Source organism: Neomonachus schauinslandi, chromosome 13 (genome assembly GCF_002201575.2).
Source record: "Neomonachus schauinslandi chromosome 13, ASM220157v2, whole genome shotgun sequence".
Lineage (NCBI taxonomy): Eukaryota > Metazoa > Chordata > Mammalia > Carnivora > Phocidae > Neomonachus > Neomonachus schauinslandi.
Genome location: NC_058415.1, coordinates 37748720 through 37770680, shown reverse-complemented (window position 1 = coordinate 37770680; position 21961 = coordinate 37748720).

The window sequence follows — 21961 nt, the reverse complement described above, 5'->3', positions numbered from 1 at the left end:
GATACAGATGGCCTATGGGTACATGAAAAAATGCTAAACATCATTAATCATCAGGGACATGCAAATCAAAAAATGCGATATCACCTCAAAGCTGTTAGATGGCTATAATCTAGAAAATAAGAAACAACAAATTTTGGTGAGGATGTGGAAGAAAAGGAATACTTGTGCACTGCTTGTGGGAATCTAAATTGGTGCAGCCACTGTAGAAAAAAAGTATGGAGGTTCCTCAAAGAATTAAGAGTAGAAATACCATATTATCCAATAATTCCACTAGTGGGTATTTACCCAGGGAAAACGAAAACACTAACTCCAAAAGATATAATGCACCCCTATGTTTACTGAAGCATTGTTGATAGTAGCCAAGACATGGAAGCAACTTAAGTGTCCATCAATGGATGAATACACACACACACACACACACACATACATACAATGGAATATTACACAGCCATAAAAACAGGATAAGATTGTGTCATTTGAGACAACATGGATGGACCTAAAGGTACTATGCTAAGTGAAGTAAGTCAGACTAAGACAAATACCATATGATCCCACTCATAAATGGAATCTAAAAAATGAACAAGTGCACAAAAAGTATAATCAGAACTATAAATACAGAGAACACACGCTGGTTACCAGAAGGGAGGGGATGGGAGTTGGGCAAAGTGAATGAGGAGAAAGAGAGATATAGACCTCCAGTTATGGAATGAGTAAATCATGAGAGTAAAAAGCAGAGCATAAACAATACAGCCAACAATATTGTAATAGCAAAGTAATGGGACAGATGGTAGCTATACTTGTGAACATAACATAATGTATAAATTTGTCAAATCACTAAGTTGTAGACCTGAAACTAATGTGGCATTGTGTGTCAACAATACTCAAATAAAAAAATAAAAATAAATACATAAATAAAATACAATAAAAAAAAGACAAGGGATAACAAGTATCGAGAAGGGAACGCTTGTGCACGGCTGTTGAGAAAGTGAAGTGGTGTAAGTTCTATGGAAATGGGATGGAAGTTTTTCAAAAATTTCAAAATACAACTATATATGAACTAGCATTTACATGTTTGGTTATTGACCAGAAGGAAACAAACTCAGTATCTCAAAAAAAAAAAAAAAAAAAAAGAACTCCTATGTTATACCCAGTATAATTTCCCATAGCCAAGACATGGAAACAGCATTAAGTGTTTATCAAGGGATGAATGAATAAAGAAGATGTGGTATATATATTTATATACAATGGGTATTATTTGGCCATGAAAAAGGAAATGCTGCCATTTGCAGCACCAGGCATAGAACTTGAAGGCATTATGCTAAATAAAATGAATCAGAGAAAAATACTGTATGATCTCATTTCTATGTAGAGTCTTAAAAAAAAACAAAACTCATTGATACAAAAATATATTGGTGGTTGCCAGAGATGGGGAAGGGGGGGCACAAAATGGGTGAAAGTAGTCAAAAAGTACAAACTTTCAGCATAAAATAAATAAGTCTCAGGGATGTAATGTATAGCATGATGAGTATAGTTAATACTGTATTTTTGAAAATTGTTAAGAGTGTAGATCTTAAAAGTTCTCGTCATGAGAAAATATACGTGTGGTAATAGATATTAACTTACTATGTTAATCATTTTGCAATATATATAATTGACTCTTGTACAAAGTGAGGGAGTTGGGGAGCTGACCCTGAGTGCAGTCAAAAATGCATGTATAACTTTTCATTCCCCAAAAACATAACTACTAATAGCCTACTGTTAATCAGAAGTCTTTCCAATAAGTTGATTAAGACATATTTTGTATGTAATATGTTTTATATACTATATTACAATAAAGTAAGCTAGGGAAAATGTTATGAAAATCATAAGGAAGTGAAAATACATTTATAGTACAGTATTGTATTTATCAAAAATATATGTATATAAGTGGACCCATGCACTTCAAACCCCTATTTTTCAATGGTCAACTCTACATATATCAAACAAATGTTGTACACTTAAATCTAATACAGTGCTATATATTGATTAAAATGAGAATGAAAGGCATTAAGACATGTATACATATATAATATATATGCATATATAGATGTGTATGTGTATATGTAAATATAGCTATATAAATATAACTACCAAATATAGCACCTGGGTGGCTCAGTCACTTAAGCATCTGCCTTCAGCTCAGGTCATGATCCCGGGGTCCTGGGATTGAGCCCTGCATCAGGCTCCATGCTCAGTGGGGAGCCTATTTCTCCTGCTCCCTCTCTCCCTTCCACCACCCCACTCATGCTCTCTCTCTCAAGTAAATAAATAAAATCTTTAAAAATATTAAAATAAATATATTTACCATATATATGTATATATTAAACATTAACAAAATTACTTTCAAAGTAAAAAAAATATCCTGAGAAAGTAATATTCTAATTTGCTATCCAGAGCTGTGCCTTGCTCAAAACCATAGAACTAATTTAACTGACAAAGTTATGACTCAAACCAAGGTTTTATATCACCGTGCTAGAGCAGCATTTCCCAACCTGTGATCGAAGCAGCAGTTGATTCTCAAGCTACTAAGAGGAATTCCATACATTAAAAAAAGGAGAGGAGTATTCGTATGCAATGAATTTGAAGGGTTGAAAATTAAATTTAACTGAGTTACATAAAGAATGTCTTCCCAGAATCTCTAAAAATGACTTATGTGCATCATAAAAATACTTGTAAATAAAATTTTGTAACCTTTTTGTAAACTTTTCCCAGAGAACTTGACATTTACTAACATTGTAGGAAACCCAGTTTCTATTAAACTCAGTTTTAGTTTAAAATTCAGTTTTAGTGGAAAAATTTTATGTCCCCTAAATTTGAAATATTTCTATTTGCGTGGTATTCTCAAAGAAAACAGCCAACACCCACAGTTAATTTCCTAGTGCATATCCTGTGCCATTTTTTCCTTTAAAAATAAGCAACTTATATTTAAGAATCCTACTAATATCAAAGAGCACAAACAAATGAATGTTATCAATGTCAAAATATTGCTTCAAAAGAGGGATAACAGTTGTAGAGCAGGAGAACTGTCCCCCCCAGCCATAGCCCACGTTTTGTAGGCTGATGATTAAAAAACATCCTGAGATCTACGGTAGTCATACTTGTCATACAGAGTAGGTGGGTCAATTTTCTATATATTATATACAGCTTGAACCTGTGTCTGGGCTCTCAATGTTTTGTTCATGATATCTAGCTGAATGAACCAGAATATAGGAAAAAGGGAATTTTGAGGTTGCCTGGGTGGCTCAGTCAGTTAAGCATCTGCCTTCAATTCAGGTCATGACCCCAGAGTCCGGGAATCAAGTCCGGCATCGGGCTCCCCACTCAGCGGGGAGTCTGCTTCTCCCTCTGACCCTGCCCCCTCTAGTGCTCTCTCTCTCTCTTTTTCACTCTCTCTCTCAAATAAATAAATAAAATCTTATAGAAAAAGGAACTTTGATGAAACAGTTCCATTTTCTACTCCAAGTAATGGGATAACACTTATTTAATTTATTCAACAATATTAATATTATTCAACAATATTAATTCCATTGTTTATTCTAGTTATTCTACTAGAATAGCTTAAGGATTATCATGTGTTGTCTTTCCCAGTGGTGAGGAAATGAGTTGAACTACCTCTCACATACATAAGCAACCACTGCATGCCATTTACTCTACTTATTTACAAAAACAAAAGTTACTTTATGGACTTTTTATAATAACAAGTATAATCAAGAATTTTAGTGATATAGATATGAAAACATTCCCCATTGGAAGCCACATGCCTTCTCTATGCCTTATTGGTTTCCTCATTGGTGAAATGGCAAAAATAACACCTGCCCTGAAGCACCAAAAAGATGTTTTGGAAATTAAATACAACATATTTCAGGCAAAGTTTAAAGTGCTAAAACATTTTCAGTGCTATCAAAATATACTTTATATATTCTGTATCCATTCCTATCCACTTAAGTGACATTAAAGTTCATAAAATGGAAAATGAATCTTAATTAGAATAAATCTTGAAATAGTTGTAAAACTTTTTATAGATGTATTTTAACATAAACATGGGTTTTTCTTTTTGCTTTACTGTTTCATTTTCTTTAATTCCAGTCCAATGATATTTTTATCATTTGACAAATCTGATGGCAAAGTTTTGTCTTTCTTACCCAAGCAGCTATCCATCTGGAAAAAAAAAATTTTTTTTTAAATCACTGTTTAGTCCTGAATCACACAACAATGGGTTTCAAATTATAGACTTCTCACGTGGAGTAAGTTATTTTCTAGGTATTGGAATTTCCTTTCAAAGTACAATTTTCATGACAGATTCAAAATCCAATCTACTGAAAAAACAGCTATTGCCAACAAACAAAATAAGACATTCCTGTAAAACGATGTGCTATTTTTTAAACTAAATTTGAAGTTAAATAACTTCCAGGCAACATTTCCTCAACACCAGCTATGTATAATATGTTTGTAAATATGTATCAGATTTTTCCAATAGGTAGTTGTGTGTGTGCATATAACCACAAAAGTTGTACTATAGAATGATGACTATATTACTTTCAATGCCTAATAGAAACAAATTTGCAACTAAATTTAATTAGTAATATTTATATAGAATTAATGAAATATGTAATGACAAAAAAGACAATTTCAAATAAATTTATAAAAAGCAACACGCATAACTTTAATTTCCTAATCCAGTCATATAGTTGGATAGTTGGCAGGCATCAATCCACTTTTAATAGTTAAAAATAATATTACATTTACCATTATTAGTTGTTTCTGAGTTTTCTTTAAATTAAATCATCTATTTAGATTTTAAAACATTTTTAATGCATGATATTGCAAAGTTATTAGAAATACAAGTAAGAAAACTGATTTTATAACTCCTACAACCAAAAACAATCACTATCACATTTATATACTCTTAAACACATTTAAATAAATTTAACATCATATCAAATAAACCACTTTATCTTGCATTTAGTTTTGTTTTCCTACAATTAAATTTTATAGAAAGTTTGTCATGAATGTCTATAGTCATTTGAATATGTCAAATTTTAATTATTAATTTATTAAGATGTTTAGTATATTTTAATTTTTGCCTTTCATAATTAGTACTGGTATGTGTGCTCAAGGTGAAGTATCTTTTTATCCTTTGTGAAATGGATGTACATTTGCACATAGAGTTTATCTTTTCAGAGAAATATTTTTTTCTGTAATGTATATGCAGATAGGGAGTATACATGTATATATATATAATATATAGACTATATACCCTATAACATATATATAATATGCAAATATATTATATATATATATATATATATATATATATATATATATATACAAATAATTTTGTATATATATATACAAAAGTTGAAAACAATCCTGAAATATGTGAACTGGAAATGTCTTCAAAGCTTTGAGAGAGTATGAATTTCCCTCTACTGTCTCACCTCGAACCGAGTTTCCCAGTCAGGTGGAAAAAAATAAAGTCATTTTGACTACATGCAAAGCAGGGATTGTAAAGGATTTAGGCAAAAACATAGCTTTTACAATGTATTTTCCAAATGAACTACCTTCCTCAGAAAAGTGATACAGAGGAGAATAAAACCTGAGGACCAATAGGTAAGAATCATGACATTTAGGGACTTAGGAAAGAGAGTGAACCTCCATTTAACCTCCTCTCTGGCTCTTGTGTGTCTTAAAAAAAAAAAATGCCGAAGTAGTTTCATTTAGCCAGCTTATTTTAAATTGTTCCTTGAGGCTAATTTTGTAAAATTTCTTTGATATTTTACGGTTGTACAGTTTTATGAGCACCATAAATGCCACAAACCTCAGAAATGGCATATCATTTCAACAGGAACATCTTTTCTTAGAATCAAGATGAAGCTAAGTTACTGATTCCTGAACTCTTTTAACAGTCTCACTCTGGTTTAAATTTCACCAGACTACTTAACTTGACTATTAGTTCAGTGTAATATTATCCTGAATACTTTTATTATAGATCTTCATTATTTAAATGTTTCTCTTTTTTTTGAACAATCTATGACCTATATGTGGTACAGCACTTTCAGGTATCTCTCTACTAAATTAAAAACTTGGCAATTCATCTCTAAGCACAGTGAAGTTACCCTTCAGAAAGCACTAATCACACAGGCATTGGGGATTGATACTCCAGGGAGAGAACATTATTTTTATACCAGGATACTGAGCAATTAAAAAAAAAATCTAAGGGGAGCCTGGGTGGCTCAGTCGGTTAAGCATCTGACTTCAGGTCAGGTCGTGGTCCCAGGGTCCTGGGATCGAGCCCCGCATCAGGCTCCCTGCTCCGCGGGAAGCCTGCTTCTCCCTCTCCCACTCCCTCTGCTTATGTTCCCTCTCTTGCTCTCTCTCTCTGTCAAATAAATAAATAAAATCTTAAAAAAAAATCTAAAATCTCACTGTTGTATGAGAAAGGCCCATAACTGAACAGTGGACATCAGATAACATGGGCAGGACAGAATGAACAGTAGTGCCAGTGTCTGGTGTATTCTGGTACATTTATTACATTGTATACCTAAAAACATACAGAATGTGATATTAAAAAGGCCTAATTTTCATTTTCATCCTTGAGAAAATAACAGGGATGCTGTTTTCCAGGTTTTAGAAAATTTCCTTCAGAATCAAGTCCATTTTTCCACATTCCATATTTTTTTAAAGAAATTGTAGCAAAGCATATGATACCCACAATGGATGCAATTTCCTTATTATAAGTAAAATCACCCCTGCTGAGATCTTAAGGACACTTCAGAACTTTTGCTTTCCATGAGAGAGCAATAATTGCTCATCTTAAACCTAATACTGCCATTGACAAGAAGACAGTCTCTAGATACAACCCACAGTTCTTTCACCAAGTTGAGTTTTTCAAAAGATGATATGAATTTCACAAATACATTATTGTGGTTTGTGTTAAGAAGCAAAAATCTCACACAAAAGACTGAAAAGGGAATCATTCTAACCTCAAGTAGGAAACTATTATTATCTCTATCCAGGATTCCGATTAAAGAATACCCAAGAGAAAACAAGACTAGAAGAGATAGTAATAAACATTTTGATCAGTTTTGTATATTGAACTGCATGTTGAATGAGTAAATATAGTGAACCTGGTCCACATTCTATAAATCTATAAAGATTATTTTCAACATTTGTCAATATAAGTAAAATGTAGCTCTGAGAATTGAGTGATCTTAAGCTGATAGTACCACATTATTTTGTCTTTAATTACATGGGAACAATGTGTAGCTTTGCATTTTACATTAGTGAAACAGATGATGAGGAATAAAGCACAAAACAGTGGACGTGGCCTTTTATCTGCTTGCCTAGGAACATATGACTGAAGTCCTAACCAATTATCAAATAGTAGGTACATAAACTAAGGTAAAAAGTCTTTATAGATGGGTAATATCAGCAATCATAATTATAAACAACTAGAGCAATGATGCCCCTTTATTAATAGGCAGACCTTTGTGATATATTACTCATCTCATTTAATCCTCTCAGTAACCCAGCAAGAACATATAACTAACCATATTTGACACATAAAATCATTAGGATTAATATGTGCTCACACTGAGGTAACTAGAGTAATTGAAGTCAGGATTCGACCCTGAGCCAGTTTTACTCTAATTTGTTTTTTTTTTATCCAAGTACATCAAGCTGATTTTTAAAAAATAGCATCTGTATCAAAGCACACAATGTATTTTCCTAATTAAGTTGATGATTACTCAACCTTGAGAGGTAAGCAATAATTATTATTCCTATTTAGAAATAATATAAGAGAGATTTGAAGAGGTTAAGCTGGTTTCCAAAGCCACAAAACTGACAATAGCTGAGACAGGATTTATGCTCAGGCTTTCCAATTTCAAATATAATGTTGTTTCAAATATTCCACCATGGGGAATGCTTCAGAACAGTGGTTCTCAACTTTTCTTTAATACAGCTATTATTCTTTCAAAAATCTGTGACCCACCATGGCAGAAATAAAAGATACAAGTTTTCCAAAATAGATTTTATATATTTACTGATATTTTAATAATATATTTAGTTCTTATGATAAGATTTTGTGATTTACAAATCACAGTGATGTTGGAATGCAGTTGAATGTACAACTTTTTTTTTTTTTTTTTTTTTTTAAAGATTTTATTTGACACAGAGAGAGAGACAGCGAGAGAGGGAACACAAGCAGGGGGAGCGGGAGAGGGAGAAGCAGGCCTCCCGCGGAGCAGGGAGCCCGATGCGGGGCTCGATCCCAGGACCCTGGGATCACGACCTGAGCCGAAGGCAGACGCCCAACGACTGAGCCACCCAGGTGCCCCGAATGTTACAACTTTGAAGTATAAGCAAACATATAGTTCACTATTTGCTTAGCTATGTAATAATACTATTAAGTTCACATTTTTAAACTATGTTAATATAAATAACAAAAAATGGTAATAGACATCCTGCTTGCACTTATTATAGTAATATAGTTCCCAATAATTGCATGTTACTATAGATTACTCACTCTAGTACATACCTTCTGTACTTACTGTTGAATCCTATAAATAACTTAGCATTCTAAGATATTGATATCCCCATTTTCACAAGAGGAAAGTGCTAATAAAAGAAATTATCTTTGTTGCAGAATATTAAGTAAGTGGATGAACAAATTTGAACTGATGATCTTAACCATCATACTATACTGTTTAGGCCAAAATAGAAATTATCTCTATTAGACAGTACTTCACTAGGACATATTTGAAAGTGTATTAGCTGAAACTAAGATTGTAAATTTCAAAGAAAAAGTGGGCAGCTCTTTACAAAAGTGTGAATTTTAGCCTTGCTGAACAGACATAAGCAAAAGAAGCAGTGGAGAATCATGTAGTTTGACAATCCATTCATGAAATCTACTGGTTGACAACTCAGTCTATGCTTGAATGTGACTCTGATCATGAGTTTCTCAAACCCAACTTGCTTGACTTTTCATTCATTGTCAGCTAACAATTTCCTTTTCCTCCTAGGATCATATTCTCCAGTATTCCCTATATTAGAGTAACTTTACTTTTCTTGATGAATTTTCTTGCACAATGTGTTTAGCTGCTATTTTTACAGCAAATACCATCTCATCACATAGACATTTTGGACTGGAGAAATATTTTTCCCAGTACAGTATTCCTCCCATGATGTTAAGGAAATAAATGGTAAAATATGAATGAATTAATAGAAATTTGCTTTGCACCTCACTTTGCTATAAAGTCACTATACAAAAAATACTTAAAATCTAAATTTTCCAAATTTTCACACACAAATCATTATTCACGAAGATAATCTTTCTTATTTTCCAACTGTGCAAATATGAAGCCACTATAACTACCCAGTGCCATGCCATTATCCTGTATTTATTTTTAAAAGGATTCTGATACTCAAATGAGGTATTAACCAAATCAAATTACATATTTTGAAGCAACACACTGAAATTTCATCCTTTTTTTTTACAAGGTACCTGTTCACTTTACTGAGTACTGTGAGCTATAATATGTGGTCTTTTACAATTTAAAGTTTGATTTCTCAAATTTCTCCATATTTTGTCCCAAAACTGCCTTTTGCAGTTATTCCAACTACTGTACATCACTAATATAAATCCAGTCAAACTATTTACCATAATTTATTCATTAAAGGTGGCTAATTAATATCATTATCATCAATTGGTGGTGGATGCCCAGAATGCTATGTTGAGAAGGACTATGAGGTTGCATCCAGTTAAGAAGATTTTTGTGATAGATTAATGATACTGTGTAAGAGCACAGAACAAGGAAGGTAGAGCATTTGTAACTCATTCTTGCAAATGAGTACTTGAAAATTTCTGGTCTGTAAGCTTTATTCCCATACCACTTCTGTTGAGGGGTAAAAATTAACCATCTAAGAAAGATCAATTTAAATTCAATGCCCATGATGAGGCATATTTTGATCTGGAATTTCTAAAGCAAGTGATAATTTGACTTTTTGCTATTAATTGTTATGTTTTCTATTTTTTTTTAACCAACGATAAACATGCTTCCACATTTTGACTATTCAAGGAACCCAAAGGGGTCAGTATAGTTGAATAATTAAAAGGTGAAAAGGAAGAAGGCCTATAATGTGATTGGGAGATAGATAGGGGCATTATTTAAAGTATCAGAGGCTAATACAAACCTCCAAGTGGATTTATGCTGATAAGTGCCATGATCTGATTTAGAGCTAGGTGGCTCTAACATCATCAGAGAACTAGACTTTAAAATATTGTATTAGGAGGCAAAGATGAGCATTATACATTGTTATAAAGGGTCAGTCAAGAAGCTATATTATAAATGTGTGCACACAAGAAAAGAACAGAGCTCCCAAAATATATAAAGCAAAACATGCCAGAATTGAAGGGAGAAATAGTTCTACAATAATAGTTTGACACTTTAATACCACACTTTTCAATAATGGATAGAACAGCTAGACAGAAGTTTAATAAGGATATGCAAAAACTTAACACACTATAAACCAATGAGACCTAACAGACCTATAGAACACTCCACTTGACATCAGCAAGATATACGTTCCTCTCAGATGCACATAAAATAATATCAGTGATAGACCATAATGTAAATCTCAGTAAATTTAAAAATATTGAAACCAAAGTATCTTTGCCACAATGAGATCACATTTGAAATAATAACAGAAGAAAAACTGAAAAATTAACAAATATGTGGAAATTAAACATCATTCAATGTGCCAAAGAAGAAATTATAGTGGAATGATGTCAGCAAGATCATTGATTAGGAGTTCCAGCCCTCATCCTCTCACAAAAATGAACATAACCCTTAGAGAACTCCACATTAAAATTAAGAAGCTGCAGGGCGCCTGGGTGGCTCAGTTGGTTAAGCGACTGCCTTCGGCTCAGGTCATGATCCTGGAGTCCCGGGGTCGAGTCCCGCATCGGGCTCCCTGCTCGGCAGGGAGTCTGCTTCTCCCTCTGACCCTCCTCCCTCTCATGCTCTCTGTCTCTCATTCTCTCTCTCTCAAATAAATAAATAAAATCTTTAAAAAAATAAAATAAAATTAAGAAGCTGCAGCAACCCAGTGGGGCACAAACCGAGGATGGCTGCATTAAAAAAAAAATAAAACAGACAAACAAAATACCCAGTTTTTTTACATCTGTCATCCCATTCACTATCCCAGAACAGCTCAGCTCTAAGACAGATAGCTTCAACTATGACTTTCCTCATGGAAAAAAGCAGAGAAGGAGAACACCTGCCATTTTTGCCCACACTGACCATAGCAGACAGAACTGCCCAGAGTCTATACGGCTACATCTTTTCAGAACAGGAGCACCTGTTCTGAAACCCCTCTCTCTTTAAGACCCTACTGCTAATAGGAATCTTTCAGGCATGATGTTACGAAAGGGGAGAAAATGAGAAGAGAAGGACCCTGACATCCATCAGCACTAAAGAACCCAGAAGTGCTGCCACCACTGTTGACACCCACAGCCTTAGTAAACAAGAACCCCTGAAATATTTACTGACACTGACCTCAGTGATAAAGCTGTCCAGAATCCATGCAATTATGCACTCCTGCAAATGGAGCTGCTGCACACCACACAAGCGGTACTCTTGAACCAACCCAGAGTCAGTCCATAAGTTCTGTATGAGACAACTACTTATTCACATAAGCAGAAATTAATTCAAAGATACAAGTAGCATAAAAAACAAGGAAATATGACATGACCAAAGGAGCACAATAGATTTCTAGTAACTCACACCAAATAAATGGAGAGCTACAAATTATCTCACAAATATTTCAAAATAAAGATTTTAAAGAAGGTAAGCAAGCTTGATAGACAGTTCAATGAAATTAGAAAAGTAAACCATAAACAAAAAGAAAAATTCAACAAATACATAGAAGTAATTTTAAAAAGAGAAATTCTGGAGATGAATTATACCATGAATGAAATGAAACGTGTTATGTAGAGCTTCAGCAGCATACATGGTCAACCAGAAGAAAGAATCTGAACTCAGAAAGACCATGTGAAATTATCCACTTAGAGGTGAAAACAGAAAAAAAGAATGAAAAAATGAAGAAAGACTATATCAATATTAGGACATTCTTAGGTGAAACAATATTCACATCACAAGAATCCCAGTTGAAGAAGAGAGAGCGGGAAAGGAGCGGGAAGCTTATTTAATTGAATGATGGCTAAAAACTTACCAACCTTGAAAGTGCAATGAACTCCAAATTCAGGCAGTCCATGAAACTCCAAATAGGATCAGTCTAAAAAGAAAACACAAGGATACATTATACTACTATTGTCAAAAGGCACAGACCAAAAAAAAAAAAAAAAAAAGCAAAACAGAAAATAACAAGTCTTGGCAGGGAGAAATTGGAACCCTCATACATTGCTATTGGGAATATAAAATGCTGGAGAAATTGGAACCCTCATACATTGCTAGTAGGAATATAAAATGGTAATCCTGCTATGGAAATCATTTTTGTTACTTTCTTTTTTTTTTTTTTAATTTGGTCAGTACATTGTTAAGTTTATTGTGGATAAAGTTTTGCTAACAAAAAGAAACATTTTCTACTTGTAAGGGCATGATAGATCATTAAGTGTATAATTATAATACTAATATGCCTTTCAGGCAGATTTTTAAAATGCAGACGGTAGGACACTGAATAAAACAAGGCTTTACTTCTTGAATATCTAATTGAAATTATTTTAATGATTATAAAATGTTATTGTGAACATTTTTTTAAATTTTATCATGTTATGTTAGTCAGTATACAATACATCATTAGTTTTTGATGTGGTGATCCACGATCCATTGTTTTTGTATAACACCCAGTGCTCCATGCAGTATGTGCCCTCCTTAATACCCAAAAAACAAATAATCAAGTCAAAAAGTGGGCAGAAGATATGAAAAGACACTTCTTTGAAGAAGACATACAAATGGCTAACAGACACATGAAAAAAATGTTCATCATCATTAGCCATCAGGGAAATTCAAATCAAAACCACACTGAGATACCACCTTATACCAGTTAGAATGGCAAAAATGGACAGGGAAAGAAACAACAAATGTTGGAGAGATTGTGGAGAAAGGGGAACCCTCTTACACTGTTGGTGGGAATGCAAGTTGGTACAGCCACTTTGGAAAACAGTGTGGAGGTTCCTTAAATTTTAAAAAGTAGAGCTACCCTATGACCCAGCAATTGCACTCCTGGGTATTTACCCCAAAGACACAGATGTAGTGGAAAGAAGGGCCCATATGCACCCCAATGTTCATAGCAGCAATGTCCGCAATAGCCAAACTGTGGAAAGAGCCGAGATGCCCTTCAACAGATGAATGGATAAAGAAGATGTGGTCCATATATGCAATGGAATATTACTCAGCCATCAGAAATGATGAATACCCAACTTTTACGTCAACATTTTTGTAACTTTCTAATACTTAAACAAGAAAATTACCATCAGATCCAACAGTTCCACTCATATATCTAAAATATTTTTTATATTTTATTTTTTAAAGATTTTATTTATTAAAAAATTATTTCTTTATTAGAGAGAGAAAGAGCACAAGCAGGGAGAGTGATGGGGGGAAAGGGAGAAGCAGGCTCCCCACTGATCAGGGAGCCAGACACGGAGCTCGATCCCAGGACTCTGGGATCATGACCTGACCCAAAGGCAAAGGCCTAACTGACTGAGTCCCCCAGGCTCACCCCTAAAATATTTTTTAAACATATTTAAACAAAACCTTTAATGTAAATGTTTATAGCACCATTAATCACAATAGAAAAACATGGAAAACACCCAAATGTCCATCAACTGATAAATGGAAAAATATAGGTTTATAATGGGATATCATTCAGCCATTAAAAAATGAAATATGGATGCACACTGCACTGTGAGTGAATCTTGAAAACTTTGTGCTAAATGAAAGAAGCCAGATGCAAAAAGTCACATATTTTATGAGACCATTTATATGAAATATGCAGAATAGGTAAATTCATAGAGACTTGAAAGCAGATTAGTGGTTTCCAGGGACTGGATGAAGAAAGAATGGACAGTGTCTGCTTGATAGGTAAGGAGTTTCATTGAGGGTCGTGAACATCTTGGAACTAGATAGAGGTGATCATTGTATAACATGGTGAATGCAGTAAATGGCATAGAATTCTACATTTAAAAATGGTTGACTTTATGTTATGTAAATTTCACCTCAATCAAAAAAGAGAGAGAATCCAGAATAGTTTTACAAAATATGGTCAGATAGTGAGGACGCTTAAAATTTTCATTTCATTTATATGAATGCATTGTGTGCACACACAAATCCACATCAATTTAATCCAATTAAACATTTATGTATTTTTGAGGGAATTTTATACTAACAAAACCATAGACCAGAGTTCTCCTACTATTCTTAACACTACTCTGAGCTTATATTTATTGAGTATCTACTGGGTGCTTTACTTACATTATATTATATAATCCTTAAAACAAAAGAGAAAGGTAGGTACTGAATTTCCTTTATCTTAAATGAGAAAAAAAAAAAAGGAAAGAGGGGTGAAATAATTTTTCTTTGTTATACAACTACTAATTGTCAGAATCACAATTTAAACTCAGTTTATGCCTATAACTTATACTGTCTTCACACTGGCACTCTGCCTCTTGTTACCTATAAGCAAATTATATAGACTATTCTACTGTCTCTCCCAATGTAAAATAATATTGTATTTGATGACTACATTCAATGGAATTCTGAATTCAGTCATTCTTCTTGGCTTTAAAACATTTCTGGTGGTATTTGAGGCTGGGGATTAACAGTACCAAATAATATTTCATAACCTTGAAAAATGGTTACTTTATAGTGGTGCCAAGATTTGTGCTGCACTGTAGCCAAGGAGTAAGAAGAATACCTATTTACTCTAAATGGCAGAGAAAGAACAGGCTAGTAAAAATATAACTTTACTGGAGGCAATAAACACAGTTTTCTATGAAATGTTATGATGTGGTTGACAGTGGGCAATTTAAAAGTCTGGTGTTAAAATATTTTACCTTCTAACATCAGCTCAGATGTTAGGAAAAGTTCAAACTATTATGAGTTTTACAGTATGTAAAATTATAAACTGCTAGTAATGCTTATTTATATGGCATCCATTTACCCACTAGAGGAGATACATACTCCATTAGTAGTCTCAGAAGTGATCTTTAAGGAAACTCTCAAATCTTAAATATTTTTCTGATTTACAATTTAAGAAGTAGCATAGGAGATTGCATTATATGTATCTACTACCCTCATTTTTGAGTGAAAACTACAATATGTTTTAAGGCAATATAATTTTAACAATTAAAATTCATATAACTAAATTTAAATATGTGAAGGCTAGATCATATCTTGGAAAATTAATAGAATTTTAACTACTAATTAAAAATAGAGTTTATTAAAATGTATCACCTCCAGGGGAGGTGTTCCCAAACTGACAAATTTCCTGGGTCAAACAGTATCTCCGTTTGTACTGTTTTATTTTATTTTTTTATTAAGTTATGTTAATCACCATACATTACATCGTTAGTTTTTGATGTAGTTTTCTATGATTCATTGTTTGCGTATAACACCCAGTGCTCCATGCAGTACATGCCAAAGGCAAGGGAAGCAAGGGCAAAATTGAACTATTGGGACTTCATCAAGATAAAAAGCTTTTGCACAGCAAAAGAAACAGTCAACAAAAGCAGAAAAAAAAATAACCAACAGAATGGGAGAAGATATTTTCAAATGACATATCAGATAAAGGGCTAGTATCCAAAATCTATAAAGAACCTATTAAACTCAACACCCAAAGAACAAATGATCCAATCAAGAAATGGGCAGAAGACATGAACAGACATTTTTCCAAAGAAGACATCCAAATGTCCAACAGACACATGAAAAAGTGCTCAACATCGCTTGGCATCAGGGAAATCCAAAGCTTTTTGATTTTTTGCCTTAAGAATTGTGGTAGGGTTTGGGATGAGTCCTAAAAAGGGAGCATGGGAAGCAAAAATAATCTGAAAGAGCAGATTTTTGCAAAAAGCTTGAACTAAGGGAAGGGGATTTATTGGGTGTTTAAAAAGGGATTGCCTTTGAGAAGCAGGCAACTTGGAGAGATTTCCAAGGATTAGATGGGTCACAGTTCTGTAGGTCTCAGAAATAGTTGGGATCCAAGCCCTGCTTCAAGGCATGATATTGAGGAGGTATGCTAGACCTCTTAGAGAAACACTGACTTTACATTTGGGAAGGTATGATTAGGTAAATTTTGCCTTACCCAAACCTGGCACAGAATTGGCAGAGCTTCCAAAGAAAACTGCAGAAATAAACAAAGATGAGACAGAAGGTGCATTAAGATGGAAGCCATTCTTTGGTGTTGATATTCACTTGATGGGAAGCACAGAAACAAAGAAGGCTGTTGGAATGTGGAGATAATATAGTGGCTTTAGATAAAATTATTATTTTACTTAAAATAATTTAGCCAAAACCGTTATAAGCCAAGAAGAGATGTCTAACAGGGAGGTAGTCTATAAAACAAAAGATCAATGACAACTCTAGATATGTAATTTGGAGAACTATTTTGTAACATGTCCAAATACCCAGGCAAATTTGATCCATAAAAATGATTACAACACTATAATAAAATATTAATTAAAAATGACCTATTGTAGGGCGCCTGGGTGGCTCAGTTGGTTAAGCGACTGCCTTCGGCTCAGGTCATGATCCTGGAGTCCCTGGATCGAGTCCCGCGTCGGGCTCCCTGCTCGGCGGGGAGTCTGCTTCTCCCTCTGACCCTCCCCCCCTCATGTGCTCTCTCTCATTCTCTCTCTCAAATAAATAAATAAAATCTTTAAAAAAAATGACCTATTGTAAGGTTCTGACTATGCAAATTTCTGTTCTCCACATCGCATTTTCTAAGAAATGCTGATTACAAAATTCAGTATCTATATTGTTAGCAGGCTTTTTAAAAGAACTTATTTTTTATGTTATTCACTTAATATCCTAAGAAAATAATAATCTAATTTCAATAAAATAACTCAATCTTTCTTCATAACCATTCTCCACAAAGAAAACACCCACATATATTTTCACCAATGTGCACATACACACACATATAAGAGAAAGAACAGAATGAAAGTTATCATCCATTGATTCCACAATCTCTTGCTTTTAAAAATATCATCATAGTTATTAATTAAACCAAGATAAAAATATACTTGTAGTTACTAGAGAGAGTTCAAATAATTTGAGAAAAGTTGGTGTCATGCCATTAGAAAGTCCTATAAGTTTCCTAAGAGTAGATTTTCTTAGAGAGAAAAAAAAAGTATGTGATGTTATCTGATAAATAAATAAGTAGGGTTACATGTTTATTTAATCAAGATGTAAAGATTTGACCTGGCCTCTTCAACCAAGAAATTAAAAGTTCAGGTACACTACACTAGGTATGCTGTATATAGAAAATAATGTGCATATATAATTGTACAAAAGTTACAATGCAATGACAGCACAATGTCTTTTTATCTGTAAAATGTCAGTCTTCATAAAGACAACATGTAGCTGCCAATACTTCAGCATTTTTCTTCCTTAATGTAAAATCAATATTTCAATGGGAGCTAATTACACTGGGTATTACCTAACAAAAACATCTTGTGTTTTCAAGTGCCCTGGAAATAAAAGGATGCTCCAGAACAAGTCAGCTATGAGTTGATGCTAATTGGCCTGCTGGCAATTTATTTAATTGTTACATGGAAAAGGTGATTTATTTTGATGATATAATTTTAACATCCTGCCACTTAATTGGCAGAAGATTCCTTACATTCTGCTACTATAACTGGTGAGTGGAAGATCTAGTTTTGAATATTTGGAGAAATGAGAATCCACATAACTTCCTAAAGAAAGAAGACAAGATATCCACCACAGATGAAGGAACTCTCTTTAAAAAAAAAAAAATATATATATATATATATATTTATTTATTTAAATTCAGTTAATTAACATATAGTACTGTATTATTAGTTTCAGAAGTAGAGTTCAGTGATTCTTCAGTTGCATGTAATACCCAGCACTCATTACATCACATGCCCTCCTTAATGTCCATCACCCAGTTAACTCATTCCCTCATCCCCCACTCCTCCAGCAACCCTCAGTTTGTTTCCTATGATTGAGAGTCTCTTATGGTTTGTCTCTCTCTCTGATTTCATCTTGCTTTATTTTTCCCTCCTTTCCCCTGAAGGAACCCTTTTCACACAAGTGGAACAGGCCAAAAGAAAATGATGCTGTGTTGTTTTCTCTAAGATTTTTCATTTGTCCTTTATTCTTCCTTTTCAAGACCTCTCCCACTAACCTCCAGTCACCAATCACATATGTGGGCACACTGACAGACATGGGGAGATTATAAAATATTATATTCTAAATATCAGAATATCCACTAAAATATGAATGCAGAATCAAATTTATGCACAAAGTGAATATTTAAACAATCTATAATTTTGTCATCCCTTAAAAATTGATAATATCTATTTCTATCTGGAATGTGGAAGATTACCTTTATGTGTACTATGTGTACTATGTTTCTCTGTGTTTGTGTTTGCTAATTTGTTTTAAGCAACCTGTTCGTGAAACTTTATTTTTGAGAACTACTCTTCTCTCAGAGGAATTGTGAACAATGGTATGAGATTACCAAAGGAGTTCACTTTCCTAGTGACAGAGCAAAGCTTTGAGTGGCTTTGAGCCAATGTACATCTCAGTGGGCTCATATCTAATTCCCAAGATTGAAAGATAGGCAAGGTCTATTATCTCTTGTCTCAGTTACATCTAGTGAGCTCATATATTTTTTGTCACCTTTCATGAAAAGTTACAGACCGATGTGTCCAAAATAGGCCAGTTTCAGTGTGCCCAGGTGGCTCAGTTGGTTGAGCATCCAGCTCTTGATTTCAGCTCAGGCGATGATCTCCGGGGGTCATGGGATCAAGCCCCTAGGGGCTTGATCAAGGCTCCATGCTCAGTGTGGAGTCTGCTTGTTCCTCTCCTTACCACCATACCCCACTTATGCACTCTCTCTCTGTTTAAAATAAAGAAATAAAATCTTTATAAAACAACATAAAAAACACAAAACAAACAAAATAAGCCAGTTTCAAAAAGGAGGATGGATTAGCATGTGACTTTTATTTATTTACTTTTTACCTTTTATTGTTTTAAATTCTTATACTTGAGTGTAGTTGACAAAATGTTACATTAGTTTCAGGTGTACAACATAATGATTCAACTTCATTTATGTTATGATATGCTCAGGACAAGTGTAGCTACCATCTTTCACCATACATAAGCATGTATGTGACTTTAAATAAAGGAACAATAAGAGGTTATATTGTTAATCCATTAAAGTTTTTGGACTTTACTTGATACCACACTATAGCTTACTCTCTCCTGACTACTATAGAAATATTCTCTGATTTTTAAAGATATTAATGAGCACAGGAACATGTTGATGGATAATAGTAAATGCATCTAACACTGTCATTTCATATGCTTCTTACTTCTGTTCTTTAGACAGTTATAGAGAACCACATAAAGACTAAAAGACAGTGATAATAGGAGAGAATCTAAGTCCCTTTTCCTGGCCCTCACATGTTTTATATTTTTTCAACTTGTATAATCTCATTCTCTGGTATATATCTGGCATTTGGGAAATGAGAGAAAATTATCTCTCTTCAGAGCAAAATGATATGGATAAACTTTGCAGATACTTGACTGTCATTTCCCCAACTTAAAGGACTTTTCCTTTCTGACACAGAAAATTTAGTAGTTATAAATGAAAAAGAGAAAAAAAAACTTGAAAGAAAATTTCTTCAAAGAAATAGTTTATACAAAAACAGGAAGAATCATAAGAAATATAAGGTAATCAAAATTACTCAGAAAAAAATAGAGGATTTTCTTTTTTCTTTTTTTTTAATAAACAAATCTGACTCATCTCTAAAGGTATAATTAACTGAGATGGAAAAGAGAACACTGCACCGAACTGCAAGTAGGTCAGTTCATTTGAGGTTCTTGTCTGCATAGGCTCTGACAGCTGGCTGAATATATATGTAATATACAGGTTCCAGTGATTTATTGGTCTTTCTTTCCCTAATGCCTGTCATATATATAGAAAAGAGTGGAAAAGAAAACCTATAGTTTTTCTTTTTTGCTTAGGAAAAACCTACACTGGGGACTTGAGTGTAATTATGAGATAGAGTTAGCTGTACCCAAGTGCATGAAACACATTTCTAATTACATTTAAACACAGAGGAACTATAATTGATGAAAGAAAGTTTTGATATTTTCTGGTGCTATAGATATTTTACCTAAATCTTACTCCATATAATAATTAATTTCTAACATTTTAAATATTAAATATAGCTCCCCTCCTCACTAAACACCCACAGACAATTAAACACAGAAATATTGGTATTCTTCCCCTTAAAAATCCTTAAATTTTGCAAGTAATAAAATTCTAGAAAAGTGAAAGTGACCTGTTTCCAGACATGAGCAAATCCCACCTGTGCTTGATTCATGAGACTCATTTGACCCTGATTTCAAGGACATCCACAACAATTCATCACATGTGCTTCCCGAAGTAACCAATTATTTGCAATATTCCATTGGGGAAAGTATGCTTAATTTTATCCTCATTTTGGAAAGCAAAATCCTATACTTTGAACATATTTGAAATATTTTATCTCTGAATCATGGCTTGTAAATTTTGAGTATTTTGCACTATGCTTATTATCCCATTCTTGCCACTCTTCCAATCCACTTCTACTCAGCAGACATCTCTTTAACTCATGTCCCGTCAGTCTTTGCAGACCCAGCTCAAGTGAAACTGCTACAATGTCCTTTCTACTTCACATCTCTGCAAATGTGCTTCTGCTCCCCTCACCCTACTAATGATATAGATTATTTTACTGCTAAGGCCAGTGGAAAACATGGCCAATGTATTTCTTAAAATTGGTCAGAGGTGAGACTATTATACTCTGTATCTCATTTGTTACTTTTCCTTATATGGATTCCAAGAAATTACATTTCTACCTCTCTTTGACTTCTTTCAGAGCTCTTTTACCTCTAACCAGTTTCTCCAGAAAAGCTGCAAATAATCTCTGCTCCACATTGGCTCACTCTCCTTGAAATATTTGTGTAACAACTATAGGCTGATGACTATAAAATTTATATATTCAACACACACACTTTTATTAGTACTTCATCATTATTATCTCATGTTCATATCAAACTCAACACATTTGAAATTGAGCTAATAGTCAAAAAGCACTTATAACAGACCCTGGCCCACAGTAAACAAGTATCTGTTATATAGAAATATGTTTCTCATAGTGGAGTGTTTAAAAGTATGAACTTTATATTCAGCCATGCCAGATCTGAATACTAAGCTTTAATAAATATGATATCATTATACTTGCCTCATACTGTTACAGTCTTTATGAAGATTAAATAAAATACTTATCATACTAGGCAGCAAACAGAAAATACCTAGATAGGTTGTTAATAATACTTTAAATACACTCCTTTAGATCAAGCCCTTATCATTTGTGGCTCATATTGCTGAAATAGTCTTCTAACAAGATCCTCATCATTCAAGTTCAGTTCTCAAAAATTCCATGAAAATATTCTTCTAAAAATCAAAATCAGTCATAGCCCTTCTATATTTAAATTTATTCATGGTTTTGCATATATTTACTGAATACTTTTAAATTCCTGAATAAAGCATTCAAGATTTTCTTCTACTTCTCCAGGTTTACCTCCCATCACTACTGTTCTTACATTCTGTGCTACAACCATACTCAATCATTTTTAGTACCCCTGATGGATCATGTGTATTGTCA